Genomic DNA, 14,284 nt, shown 5'->3' with positions numbered 1-14,284 from the left:
GCTGAGTACCGCAGTCCTGGAGCATAGGGGTGCTGGTCAGCCATGCCTTCGGAAAGCAGGAATTAAGGATGTACAATGTAACTAGATGTATGTGTCTCTTAAGGAACTTGATCCAATTTCCTACTCTCAAGACGAATAGGTGCAATAGTCAGGGAATGAGATTTTCATAAGAGAGCCCCTGGGGTGTCCCTTTGTGGGGGTGCCTGAGAGGTACTTGTGAGGGTTGCTTGTAGTGGGGTGGGGGGTGCAGGTACTGGGGGCAATGGTAGCAGCATGAGGTGGTGCTGCTGTGCCTGGGGATGCTGGTACCAGCCTGAGGTGGGGGAGCAGGGTGGGCGAGGTTCCCCAGGCTGGGAAGGGGGCAGTGCTGTTTGTTCACCTCCATTTGAGCTGAAGGCCTGTGCTATAACCTTGGCCAAAGGAGAACTGCAGTTTCTGGGTGTGTTTGTCATGCTGCAGTGCTTTGCCCCAACTGTCAAGCTGTTGGTCAGTCCTGGAAACCCTCAGCTGAACAGTCCAAAAGCAGTGAGGGCCTGAGTGCATTCTGGTTTGGCTCACTGTAACTCGTGTGTCAGTCTGCATCTGTCTTTGCTGGTTGCCTGTGTCTTTCTCTTTGAAGGGATGATCTTTGGGAGGTTCTGCAGCATGGACCTCCTCCCTCCATTGCCCCATTGCAGCATGCCTACATTTAATGCCTGCTGCTTCACACTCTTTCCTCTCAGAGCTGCAATCAGAACCTTCATCCAGAGGAGAGCTGTTCACCTCATGACTTCATGAAGAAAATCCAAGAGCAGAAGGAAGAACTGGGCCTGATGGTGGACCTGCCATCCAGAACTCGCTACTATGGGCCGGAGGTCAGCCTTGGCCTTGCTGTTGGAGAAGCGAAGGTCTATGACGTTCACGTGCCACTTCCTGGGGAGCGCTGGTGGGGCTGTGCTGGGGGTCCATCCTGGGGGCAGGGAAGCGTCACAAGGCTGCTAGCGAGCATCCTTCCGTTCAGGGACTGCCAGTGCAAGGGGTATGTCAACAGTTAGTGAGAGCTGCGGGGAGCCTTCCCCTGTGCCGTGGCTCAGCCGGGCTCTGGGAGCGTCCTCAACAGATGCTCAGAGCCTGAAGGAGGCTGAAGAAGAGATGTTGGAGGGACCTGGAGCCCTGCAAGGTTTGGGCACGAGCTTGACAGGAGCTCCTGGGGTGCAGGGCATGCCACCGCAGCTAGCAGACCTCTGGCCTGGAGCTTGAGCGCTGTGACGCAGGAGATATGGAAAGGACGGGTCTCCTCTGAGCCTGCAGAGTGGTGGAGGGAAAAGGAGAAAATATTGTGGGGTCGAGGAGGAGCCTACATCTTTCCGTCCATGGGCAGCCCACCTGGCCTGTACCCGCCGCTGACATGAGCTAATTATGGATGGGGCAGAAGAGGTTGGTGAGCCTGAGGGCAAAGGTGATGTTGGGGATGAGGAAGAAGGAGCAGCATTCCTGGCCAAAGCAGGTGGTGTTCTGCAAGGAGAGAGGATGCAGGTCGCCGCTGGGCTGTGTGAGGAGAGGTAGCCGTCAGGGTCTGGAGGGGCTTGGGGAGCCTTGCAGTGGCTGTTCCTGGTGGCGGGGGGTTGCCGTCAGCCCTGGCCCCCCCCAGTTTGTACTGATGTGCCTGAGCCAGTGCAGGTCCTGTGCAAAGTGCTGCAGCTTCTTCCTCGTGAAGCAGCTGGTCTCCTGGGAAGAAGGGAGGCAGCATGGAGGGCAGATGGAGGGCTCCAGCCAGCTCTGGGCTAACGTCGGGCTTGGAAACAAGGGCTGGATGCTTCAGGTGCCCCTTCCCCTCTTGCAGATCCCCTTTCCCTTTTATTTCTTTCTGGCTGTGGGGAATTTGGTCGTCCCTCCCACCGAGAGCTAATCCTCCCCTGGCTCACCTGCTGGAGGATGTGCTGGGCTTGTACAGGCAGCTCCGCTTCCAGTGGGGCCATAGTAGCCAGTGTCTTCTTCACCCGCTCCTGGGGAAGCCTAAGAAGAACAGAGCATACTTAGAGCACCGCACAGCAGGATAGGTGCCCCAGAGGTGCTGGGAGCAGGGTGTTTCAGCGCCATACATGTCCTGAGCTTCAAATTGGGTCTGGTTGCTGGAGGGCAGGTAAGAGGGAGCTGTCCCCAGCAGAGAAACCCCCTAGCAGGCAGCGAGATGAAATGCTGTGGGATGGCTCTGCTGGGAACGCTGAAATGCCCTGAGTGCTGCAGGGGGGCTTCTGATTTGCAGCAACAAATCTAATCACTAAAAGAGACCAATCCTCCCCGGATGGCATCTTTGCTGATGCTCCATCACCCCATCACTGGCTTTTTGGGGCCCTGGCTGGTGGGACCTGTAAGGCATGTGATGAAAACTCCTTTCCCTAACTATTTAATCAACCAGTCTTTATATTATGAAAGTGTATTAGCTTTGTTTGTATATATATATATACACACACACACAATGAGTTCACATGATACACTGTAATGTGATGAGGTAGTAGAGTTTTCCTGGAGACTTTGTGATGTGGTTTAGCCCCAGCCAGCAGCTGAGCACCACGCAGCTGCTCGCTTAGTCCTCCCCTGGTGGGGTGGGGAGGAGAATGGAAAAAGAAAGGCAAAGCCTTGTGGGTTGGGGTAAGGACAGTTTACTGGGACAGCAAAGGGAGAGGGAAACAATCAACAACAGTACTGATAACAGATATTCACAATGGGTGATAACAGAAAGCAATTTACCGATGGATGACCGACCGGATGCTCAGCCCATCCCGGAGCCACGCTGAATCCGCCCCTCTGTGACTAGCCCCCTTTTATGGTGAGCGTGACGTCACATGGTATGGAATAGCCCCCCTGGCCAGCCTGGCTCACCTGTCCTGGCTCCTTGTGAAAATTAACTCTATCCTAGCCAAAACCAGGACACTTTGGTATTGTTTATGCTGAAGTAAAAGAAACTAAAGGACAGCCCAGCCCTAGAAAGAAGGACTTTGCTTCTGGGAAGCTTAGAGCTGTCCATGAAGGATAAAGAATACCCCGTGTCAACCAAGATAACACCAGCATCCTAGCCCCTCTGACACATCTTTGAAACCCTCCCAGCATCATCCAGCATCGTAGATCAATACTTCAGGGAGGACTGACTCCAGGGACATCTGGCTCAATAGACAATCAGCAAGAATGCTGCAAAACTAGAGTTGCTTTGCAGTTTGACTGATTAGTAATCGGTAGTGTGGGTTCTAGTCCTTAGTCGCCTTGTACCTGAATGATTGAAGAGTATAAGAGCCTTATGTAAAGACACATTTGGGGTGCACCAATTGGCTCGGACACTGCATGTGCATGGAAAAATATTTGCCCCTGTAATTCTATACTTTGCGACCTTGCCTCTCCCCTTGGCTGGCATGGGCCAGTTGTGAATTTTTTGTGCCATCAACTTGGGGCTCACCTGTGGGCTGGGGGTTTTGCCAGATGAGGTCCAGGCAGTGCCAGATGAGGCCAAAGAGGGGGTGGAGCAAGCTGGGCAGCCAGTGTAGTGCCAGCTCCGGGGTGTTGGCATGCAGGTGCCGTCCAGTGATGCCCGCCCGCTGCCCTGGCGTGAGCTCAGTTTTCTGCCCTCAGCCAGTCCCTGCCTGGCCCCCAGGGTGGCCGCGGCTCCTTCCCAGGGACAGACCCAGCTCACCAGCAGTGATGCTGGTGCTGGGTCAGCGATGACGCTGGTACCGGCGCAGTGATTCCGGCACTGGGGCAGTGATGGAGGCCTCCATCCTCCTGGCGTTGATGCTCATCAGCGGGGTTTCACCCATGGGCGCCCGCAATGCAGAGTGATGGCCCACCTGCCCATTGCTCTCAGTGTCCATCCCCAGCCCAGCCTAGCCAATCACAGGGTGGGCAGGGGCTGTGTTAACGCCCTGCCCCCCCACCCCCCCACTGCACAAATGACTACAGGCAGAGAGGGGCTGCAAAGCAAAGACCCAACTCTTTTAATGAATGAAGCAAGGAAGAGGGATCTGGGAGAGGGCCGGGGTTGGAGCACTGCCTGCAGATGTCCTCTGCACGTAGGTGCTATGAGGGACGGTGCTGGAGCGGCGGGTTATGGGTAGCTGTGCTTGTTGGCTATCTCCATGTCATTCTCCCTCTGCACAAAAAGCTGTAGCTGGTCCAGTGACATCTGCAGGGCCACCCGCTGCCGCTCCTCCTGTGCTAGCTTCTTCATGTGCTCCCACTCAGGCTGCTGCTCAGGTGTGATGGCACTGACTACTCCTGCTCGTCCAGCAGGGTGGGCACAGCCATGATCCCCCCCACCCACCCAGGGCCTAGGCGATAGCCCAGAGGCAGTGGGAGGGTGTGGCAGCTGCGGCAGCATGAACAGCTGCTGTGGCAGCCTGTCCTGTGGGGTTTGGCACCCCATGGGTGACAGGCACAGCCAACTCAGCTGCTTGGGTTTGGCAGCAGTGTCGGTGTGTGCCTTGTTGCTCGATGCCGGTGCTGTCTCCCTGCCATCAGCCGGGGGCTTGGAGGCAGCCAGCCTTGCACTTGGTCTCAGGGCCCCTGGTAGGGGATTGGGGACCCTGGGGTGCAGGTCAGGTGGTTTGCATACCAGGCCCACCGCCTTCCCTCTTTGGGCCAGTGGGTGGAAACTCTTGATGGCATTCAACAAGCGCGCCCTCAGGTCGGTGTGGGGCATCGCCAGGCCCCACAGCATTTTGGCCAGGACTTTTTTGTGCAGCAGCCTGTCCTGGGGTTGCATGTTGTGGGGATCCATGCTCCATGCCTTCTCAATCAGCAGCAGGTGGGGTTGGCAGGCGGGCAGTGGGCGCGAGGTGCTTTGCCCCCGCCCAGCATCCCCAGGGCATCTGGGGTGCTCGAGCACCAAGGTGGGCACATTGGTGTCCTCAGATACCCTGCACTTGCTGCCGCCTGCATGTTGCCTGCTGCTGCCCGCCTGCTGTCCACTTCCACCTGCTGCCATGCCTTTCTAGCTTCCCCTCCCCCAGGGTTTTTGAGTGTTTTGCCCCCCAGCACACCACTATCTTCTTCTTGGGTGGCAAGCTGTCCCACCGGGAGGTCTCTTGAGCCCTGGGGGTGCAAGCTGGCGTGGGGCACTTGGCCTGCTTGCCGCCTGCCTTGCCTGATCTGGGCACCACTCGCCATAAGGCAACGCCTGGTGGCAGCGGCAAGCAGGTCAAAACCACCTGGGGCTGCTTCCACAGAGCCTCCTCTACCAGTTGGGCCAGGCAGGGCAGATGACACTGGGGGGCAGTGAGGGGGCTGGCCAGAGGACTCAGCAGTGGGATCTGGAGGGCTCAGCAGGGGACTCTCTGGGGGACCTTTCAGGAAATCCTTCCAGGGACTCTCTGGAGGACTCCCTGGGGGACCCTTCTGAGACTTGCCCTCTGGGCAACCCTTCAGCGGGCTCTCTCTAGGGCTCTCCTTTGAAGTCTTCATAGGAGTGTCTCCTGAGAAGGCTCCCCAGGAATCTCTGGCAGCTAGGTGAGGAGGACCGCCTCTACCCTTGCCTACTTCCTCTTGGGGTCCAGCAAGGGAGGTGTTGCCACCCCCTGCCAGCAGGGATTGGTGTCCCCCAGCATCGCTGCTGCCACTCGGTCCTTGGGACAATTGCCTTCTGCCTTGTACTCCAAGAAGTTGGAGTTGCAGAAGGTGGTGCTGTCAGAAACGTCAGGGACATTGGCCATGTTGGGGACTATGATTGGTAATTGGTAGTGTGGGTGCATTAGTCAAGTCGCCTTGTACCTGAACAATTGAAACGTATAAGAATCCCGTGTAAAGGCACATTTGGGGTGCCTCAATTGGGCTGGGAAATAGTCTCTCTCTGAGACACCCCCGGACGCCCCCCTAACCCCCCAAAACTCAGTCCTTCATTTTCTCTAGCAAATGCACTCTCCAAAACTTTATCCAGCTTCGTAACAGAAGAGTCATTAATAGGTGGTACCTCTACATAGGTGTTAGAAATGTCCTTTGTATCTTGGCATTCATCTGTAACATCTAGAGATGCAAGTTTTTTAAAAATACATTCAATGGCAGACTTTATAGAGGAAGCTTGTCCTAATTTCTCTTTGCTCTCAGGAGATCCTTTGATGTACAAAGTAATTTCTTTTGAAATCAGTTCAGGTTCTTTTGATCTTCTTGGTTTGTCTTTATCTGTACTGTCTTCAGACTCACACTGCCCAAGGAATTAACCTTCAGTGTCCAAGGATTTTTCCTGACCTTGTGCTGACCAATGATATTGGGATGCGTATTATCGGCTTTTGTTATAATACTTTCAGCAGCTGCTTCTTTGGTAGGAGTAGTTTCAGAATCCGACTGAGTAAAAAGTTTCCCAGCCTCACAGCTAAAGTTGGAAGGAACCTTCCTCAATTCTTCACAGGCAAACTGTGCTTCCATCACTACAGTTTCCATTAGAGCATCATTCTCAGAAGATTTCTGAGGTCCAGGGGCACTGCACAAAATAAACCCACGTTTTTCACTTGAGAAAGTCCATCTAAAAGATGAATGTTAGGAGTAAAATCCCCTTTAGTAAAAAACTTGGTGGCTACTGGAAAACTCTGAAAGACATTCCCTTTAGAAACCTATTGTTTCCAACTTCCTCAGCTCCCAGAGAAGAGGGATTTTTTTTTTTCCTCTTGCTTCTGCAAGTATTGCATTAAAAAAAGCATACCCAACACATCTGTCTCCCTCCACTTGCTGCTCTAAATGACATCGATAGCCAAACCCACTATATTTGCTCTCCTCCCAACTACAAAAAAGTAAACACATGGATTTCCCTCTCTGCCAAATGGCAGAGCAGAAGGTGGGAATTTACATTCGCTTATCCTAGGGTGGAAAAAAGGGGAAGAGGAATAGAAAAAGTATTCCAGACAATGGAAAAAAATGCAAAAAATGTTCTCTGAAAAGTTGAAAGTTTTCCAAGAGGCATCTGCCAGTATTTAATATCAGAATAATATACGCTCGGTGCAACACTTGATGTACAGTGTGGAATTCTCTGTACTGATTGAAATCTTTCTATTAAATAGTATTAGTAGGCAGGTGTGGTGGTGCAACCCCCGCTCCCTTGAGCTGCTTGGTACTTGGCGCAATCTCTCCCCGCCTTTTCTAGGCCGCATACCTGAGCAGCAGACCAGAGCGTTAAGGCACCCCCTTAATGTGCCCGGTTCTTGCTTCCTTGGTAACGGTAACAATCTGGTAAATCTGTGCTCGAACTGTAACATGCTTGTTCCCTCATTACTTGGGAACAGTAGTGACAATCCTGACACCTGTGCACCTGTGCCTGAGCTGTGGCCCAAAAGGGGGGGTATCAGAAAAGTTCTGAGTCTGCGCAACTGGTGGAAGGTACCAGAATATGTCGTCATCTGAGCTGGGCCGAGGTGAAAAGTACCTGACAAAAGTCAATTTTCTCAGACCCTGTAAATAGCGCTTCTAAGTGAGACCCTTTGGAGCTCTCCTCGATCGCAGCACACTGTGACCAGTATCCCACCTAAGCTGAGACACCTCTCAGGCGCAAACTTTGTGCGAATCATCTGCCAGGGCAGAGCCAGTGTTCTTGAGTCTCAACTATGGCCTGTTCAGGAATGCCAATACGTTGTATTTAGTCTAATTTCTCAAAGAGGGAAATTTTAACTATAAGCTAGCTTCCAGCCTTCTCGAGTCCCAGCTGTCACCTGCTGAGGAATGCTGATGCATTGTGAGTATTTACTCTAAACTCGAAGAGGGAAATCCTAACTATAAGCTAGCTTCCTTCATCCACCTCTCTGCTTATATACATGTCTAAATACATACATTTGCCTTTACGAGTGTGGGTGGCATATATCACTGGGCCCAAATATCTGTCTGTCTTAGGTTTTATGTTCATCTATCTACCTATCTATACACTTTGATTTAGATACCTTATAGTAAGTTAGTGTGAATCTTGTCATCTTCAAATCTGTAATTAAGTTGCTGGTTTTATCATAATATATATTCCTGAATTACTTGTAAATCTTTAAAATCAGTCAGTCATTAAGCACTGCCTCATGCTATTAAGAAATTCTGAATTGACTAAATCAGAACTGTGTCAAACACCTTTCATTCATGGCAGCAGGTAAAACAATGATAAACTTGTATGAAATCTTGTTTTACTCGGAGTATACTCATTTTAGCTTATGTCCTCTGTCAAGCTGTTCAGCTGGCTGTATGTGAGAGATTCTAAGATTATTTTTTCAGGAACTGGCATCAAAGCTATAGGCATCTACAGTTAAAGCACAGAAGTTAACAGACAGACAAAATACCATCTTTAGTAGAAAACTACTGTTTGCAAAATTTCTGCATTAGGTGTTAAACAGGATCATTTTGAGTTCTATGCTCTATCCTCATTTTACACATCACCCCGCTCACCCCCCCCAATATACTTTATGAAGCTTATGACGTATTATCTCAGCTGAACTTCTCTTAAGTTGACATGTGCTCATATGTCAGCTCAGCTCTGCAAGTTATCATGGGATAATAGCACAAACTGTTACGATGAAATTTGCGGTGTGTGTTTTCTTGGTATTTCACATTATAATGCTCCTGAATACCGAATACATCATAGGTGAGAAATTCTAGATGGAACAAACATAGCTTACTGTTTCAAGAAGTTCATTTGTTGTAGAAAAGAAAAATATCAGAAGGTTTAACAGGTTGGACTTGGCAAGCGGAATCATCACGTTTCAGTCCATTTTCTTTAGATTCATTATCTAAACTAATCGCACCATTTAGTGAATCATTTTTTGGCAGCTCACACTGTGATCTTTCTTCTTCAGCATTCTGACAGGAAGAATGGGAATTCTGCAATGTATGAGCTACCTTTCCAATCAAAATTACATTACAGGGTATTATGTTGTAATTCCTTTCAAACAAGTCCTTCAGCTCCTCAGGTTTTCCTGAAGATTCTGTAGCATAAGGGACTGCATTATCAGAGGTGAATTTAGGATTTCCATTCACTGGTGTCTCAACAAAAATTTCATCAGGAACTTCCTGTTTGGAAACGTTAGTAGCAACTGACATCGTAGATGCATTTGAAGTAAACTCGGCTGCAGAAGAATTTCTAATTGTGGATGAAGGAAAAGGCTTGCTTAGACCCTAAGCTAAGACAGGTTGCGACACAGCCTGACGTGCAGGCAATTTGTTATGAATACTGATAGTGCCAAAGCCGGACTGTCCCCGAGCCACGCGTCCTGGAGCTGCCCCGCCCCTCCCCGACTAGGTCCCTTTTATGCTGAGCATGACATCATATGGTATGGAATACCCCCTTTGGCTAGTTTGGGTCACCTGTCCTGGCTGAGGCCAATCCCAGCTTCTGGTGAAAATTAACTCTATCCTAGCTGAACCCAGGACATTAACCAAAACTACAAACTGAATATTAGAACTGAATATGTAGGCCTTCCTACAATCACTGTCCTTTTCAGAGCAATAACTCATCCTTACACCATCTGTGGCCTCAATTTCTCCTCTTTCTTAATATAGCCAGATACAGAGAACAGATATATAGCAATGTACACAGGTGCAGCAGTTTAAGGCCAAGCAATGAAAGGTAATAAATGACATGGAGAATTTCAGGTTTGACAGAACTGAATTATACAAATAGTAATCTTTTCCTAGCATAGAAGGAAAAATACTTGACAAGAAGAAAAATGTAATGACTGTAAAGTAAATATATCCTGAACACATTTGGTTTTTGTTATTACCTGATCTAAAAAAGTACATAAGCTTGCTGATTGGGAACTGGTTTGCTATCAGAAAGGTCTGTTGAGGCATCAGTCATTTGATACCAAAAAGTCCATTACCAGCCCACAAATGAAGACAATGATATCTTTAGATGAGTTGCACGCTTTCCAAATGATATCACAGGTAGAACACAACAGAAGAAACCATACCAAAACGATTCAAACAAAACATATAAAATGCCACCTTTTCCCCTAAGAACAATGGCTACCAGTAACATTTTATTTTCTTTACAGCTCCTCTGGCCACCTTTCTGCCTTCCGGCGGTTGGCCCAGCTCCTTTCCCAGGGGATCGTGGGAAGGGCGGTGGACGGGGCCCGGGTATATGATGAGGCCCCTCACCAGGGAGCTCATTCTGCTGCTGTGCGCTTCTGGTGTCAGTGCTCTGCTGTTCCGTCAGTCAATGGCAGCTTTTGAGCTGGCTCAGCTCTCTGGGCAAATGTGTTTTGACATTTATGGAAGCAGAGGTGTCTGAAGTAAGAGCTTCAGGACTAATCAAGATTAACCAGCATACAGTGAGGAAAGTACACTTGTATGCAGCTTTTTTTTTTGTTGGGTTGTATTGTGTGTGAGTTTTTTGTTTGGTGGTTTCTTTGGGGTTTGGTTTTTTTTTTCCGCCCAGGTCAATAATTTTGTATTGAGTGTTCAGGTGTTTGCAAGATGATTTAATAGTATGCTTTTTTTTTATTTATTCTTCTAGGTGCATTGTGTTTGACTGGAGTTCCTGACTTTATTGAAGATGGAACCTTGTTTTTTCACCAGTTTTTCTGTATACTGTGTAAGCTGCTGGTATTACCTCCCTTAATAGGCCTGATGGTGAGATTATTTATTAGAGGTCAGGGTGAGCATCTTGTATGCATCTGTGCATGGAGTTTTAGCATTTCTCAAGAAAGCAGTAAGGATGTAAGGCATAGCATCTTTCAGGGTACAGGACAGCTCATTGCTTTTCCCAATCACCCATGGAGTACCGTGTTGTTACTAGAAGCTTTGCAGCTTCCGGCAGGCTCTTCATAGATCATAAGTGTCAGGACTTTGCTTATTTTGTGGGCCTGTAGCAGAGCCCAGAGTTTGCAGGGAAGATGGGAGTTGCCTGCAGAATGCAGGGCACAGCTCAGAAGAGCGGCTGACTCAGGGGGTTCAGGGGTGCAAATACAGGGAAGGAGCTGTCAGGAAGGAGTGGGATTCCTTCCCTGAGAGTTCAGGAGAAGAGGAGTTTCTAAAGTTTTGGGACTGCGGGATGGCTGGGAAAGGGAGGAGGGTTCATCAGCCGTTCTCAGGTTTGTTTTGCAGTTGGATTGGGTTGTTGATGAGGTCTGTTCCGTTTCAGTTTCTCCATAGCTGATGGGAGGTACAACAGTCATGAGAGAGGCAGTGTAAACCACCTGGCCCTCTGCATCACAGTGTGCAGGCCTGAACGTCAGAAGAGTCTCGTCTCGTAAAGCATGAGGTACGTTAAAATATACCCTCGTGAACTCTGAGGTCTCTGCTTCTCTGTGCCTTTTACTTTCTTCATTCCTGACTTAATTTTGTATTCATAGCTTTGCTGTCCATCTAGATGTCACAGTCATTGTTAGAGACATCGGCTAGGCACTTATTTGCAGCACAGGTTTGTGTCACTGTCTTCCCTGGAGTTTCTTGGAGGAGAGGATATGTATTATTTGTGCTCCTAACAATCTCCAGCCAGGGATCTTTCTTTTATCGCAGTCCCAGGCCCGTGAGCTTTTTCTGTATTCCAATTTTACCTTTGTCCTTAAGCGTGCAATGAAGTTTGCTCTAGTATCAGTTGCGGCAGTTACGTTCTGTTATTCTTGTTGATCTGTTGTGTTTTTAGCACCAGTTTCTGTAGTCTTAAGGTGATCTAAAAGATCTTTGAGTCACCATGTCACAATTACTGTGTTTTTTCCATAGGCTGACTACTTCTGTAGTTCCCTAATGGGCTTTGTAGGTAAGGAGGTAGTTTGTCACTTGTTTTCTCTGTACTATACCACATCTTACTCAGGTCTTGATGTTCCTGTTGTTTTTTTTGTGCTAGGCGGGCACATTGGTAGCCATGCTGAGGGTCTCATGCGCCTCAATGCATCAGCATAATGCCAGCTGAGTGCTTCCTTTCTTGTGTTAGATGCTCAATGCACAGATCTGTCTTGCATGTCTCGAGTCTCAGAAGTCTATGGAAGGTGTTCTCTCACAGCAGTGATCCAGGATGTGTTAGCATATCTGCTGTCAAGCAGTCTGTTTTCATGGAGACCTTTTCTGGGACTACTTCTTCCTTGCATCCTCTTGGTCTTAGGTCCTAGAGCCTGGCTTCTCATGCATTCATTGTCAGAGTTGCAGATGTATCTTTTTTTGTCACGGGCTGTGGTGCTTGACTTCTGGGGCAGCTGTAGATTCTTCCTCTCAGCCCCCTAGGACTTCTCACCTAAAGGCATCTTCGCTTTGGAGTGATTCCTCTTGCCCAAGAGTCTTTCTGTGCCTCTGGGTCAAATCATTCGTCTTGTGTGCAGTGTCAGTCTGCACACGTGCCTGGATTGGAGGTGGCTCTGCCAGGGGCATAGCAATTTTTAGTCAGGGAAAGAATAACAATAAGAGCCTACGGCTCATGTTGCTGTACCTAGAGTGTTCAGTTACAAACCTTACAGTCCACCTCAGAGCAACTAGCCCTCAGTAGCAGGTGAGGATGCCGAAGGGATGACGGGAACTCTCTGGGAGAGGCTGCTGGAGTGCTGGTTGAACAGATTGAATCTCAAAGGTGTTAAGGCTTGTATGCTTAGAGTTTAATGTTGTTTTGATTTTTCTTAATGGCAGGCTGTTGTTGGACTCTAGGTGATATTCCTAAATGGAAACAAGACCTTTGGAATTGTTAAGCTGTTGCTCTGCATCTGTGTGATTTGTTCAATGCTGGTTTTTGCAGATGCAGAGGGACGAGTCGTGTGCCAAAGGGTGACAGAGGAACCTCCTGCCGAACCTGCTAGTTAGCCAATGTGTGGGGTGGGTTTTTTTTGTTGAGGATGGATTCCGATCCCTGGCACTCTGAAAGCTAAGTTGAGGGACCAGGGCTGGGGAGGGGCTGAGAGGAGGAGGGGACAAGGTTGGGAGCTGTGGGGAGTGAGGCGTTTAAAGTTAGTGTAGGGGAGAGGGCTGTCCGGGAGTAGTCCCCTTTGAGCAGTCGAAGGGAGCGGGTTACTTGTCAGCATGGTGCTAGAGTGTGCCGGGCAGGGCAGTTCCAGCCTGTGTTTGTGTTGTGTAGCTTGTCTTCTGTGTCTTAGACCTTTCTTGGGTCTCAGTGTCCTCTTTGCGCTCAAGGAGCACCGCACACTTCTTGGGTGCCACCCCTAGGGTCTCGAATGCCCATACTCATTGGCATTGTGCCACTCAGGTGCTTCTCTTCTCGCATAGCAACGTTGCAGCATGGATCGGTCTTGTGTCTTGGAAGTTTCCAGTCAGTCCCCTTTTGCAGCATAATTCCAGGCTGCGTCAGCAGCTCTGCACTCCAGCAATCCATTTTCAGGGACTGGCCCTTCTTCCCTGCATCCTTACATTCTTAGGTCTTGAAGACAGGCTTCTTGCGCATCCATCATCTCAGTTTTGACAGTAACTTTATTTTCTAGGTGCAAATCAATGTGCGAAGCAGGATATCCACACCAGAATGGACTTAAGCAAGGTGAGTGACTGACGTGCTGAAGTAGCATTTTTCTGAGGTGTCATATTATCGACATAGCTAAAATCATACCCGGTCGTTTAACAGGTGGGGGTCAGGCCTGGGCACGGCAAACCGAAGAATCTGACTCTGAGCGGCCGAGGTAAAGGGGCAGGAGAGAGGAAGATGTTTCCGAGGAGGGCATCATCGCGGCGGAGGTCGACGCCAGCTGACGTGTCGGTGACCAGCGATGAAGAGGAATGCGGTGGATAGGGGAGCCTCCCGGTTAGGTGACGTGTTCCCGATGAGGATGGATTCTGGACCCTGCCCTCTGAAAGGTAGTTCAAGGGGCAAAAGCAGTGGGCGGGGTGGGGCCAGCGGGGGGTTTAACGTCAGGGTTGCAGAGAGGGATACTTAGTCTGTCTGAAGTCTAGGGGCAGATAGTGGTCCTGGATGTGAACGTTCTGGCCTCTGTCTGTGTCTGTCACTTGTGTTATCTGTACTCTTTCTTGTATATGGTGCCTTATGGCAAGTCTCCACGTTCTGCCCCACGGGCTCTCTGCACTTGGCACATACCTCGGCAAGCATCCATAGGGTGTGTAACGCCTGGCCACTTCAGAATAAAGCCCATCAAGCGCTTATCTCGTGATCAGAGCTTAAAGCGTGTTTTGCATCACAGATGTTTCCACAGGGTTGCCTTTGCAGAGATGGTCTGGGCCAGACTGAGAGCTCTGCTCTTGGAAGATCATCTTCCACAGAGATTCCATAGCATGTTTCATCCTTAGGGGCTTGGGTCTTAAAGCCTGGTTTCTCACACATCCATTGTTCTGGTGTTGTATTGCATTGCTGCAGTCTGTATTGGTTTTGACTACCATCTGAGACCATCTTGTTTTGTAGTGCTTTGTGTTG

The 14,284-nt window shown here is 49.5% G+C and overlaps 1 long non-coding RNA gene across 1 annotated transcript; it reads left to right on the top strand.

Annotated features, from left to right (window-relative positions):
• The first annotated feature begins 10,364 nt into the window (after positions 1 to 10,364).
• On the top strand, positions 10,365 to 13,402 carry LOC129209559 (uncharacterized). Its single transcript, XR_008578112.1, has 3 exons — positions 10,365 to 10,519; positions 11,069 to 11,188; positions 13,347 to 13,402. It is a non-coding gene; the product is annotated as an uncharacterized LOC129209559 (long non-coding RNA).
• The last annotated feature ends 882 nt before the right edge of the window (positions 13,403 to 14,284 follow it).

This window comes from Grus americana, chromosome 8, assembly GCF_028858705.1.
Source record: "Grus americana isolate bGruAme1 chromosome 8, bGruAme1.mat, whole genome shotgun sequence".
NCBI lineage: Eukaryota > Metazoa > Chordata > Aves > Gruiformes > Gruidae > Grus > Grus americana.
This window is presented reverse-complemented; position numbering and strand designations above follow the sequence as displayed.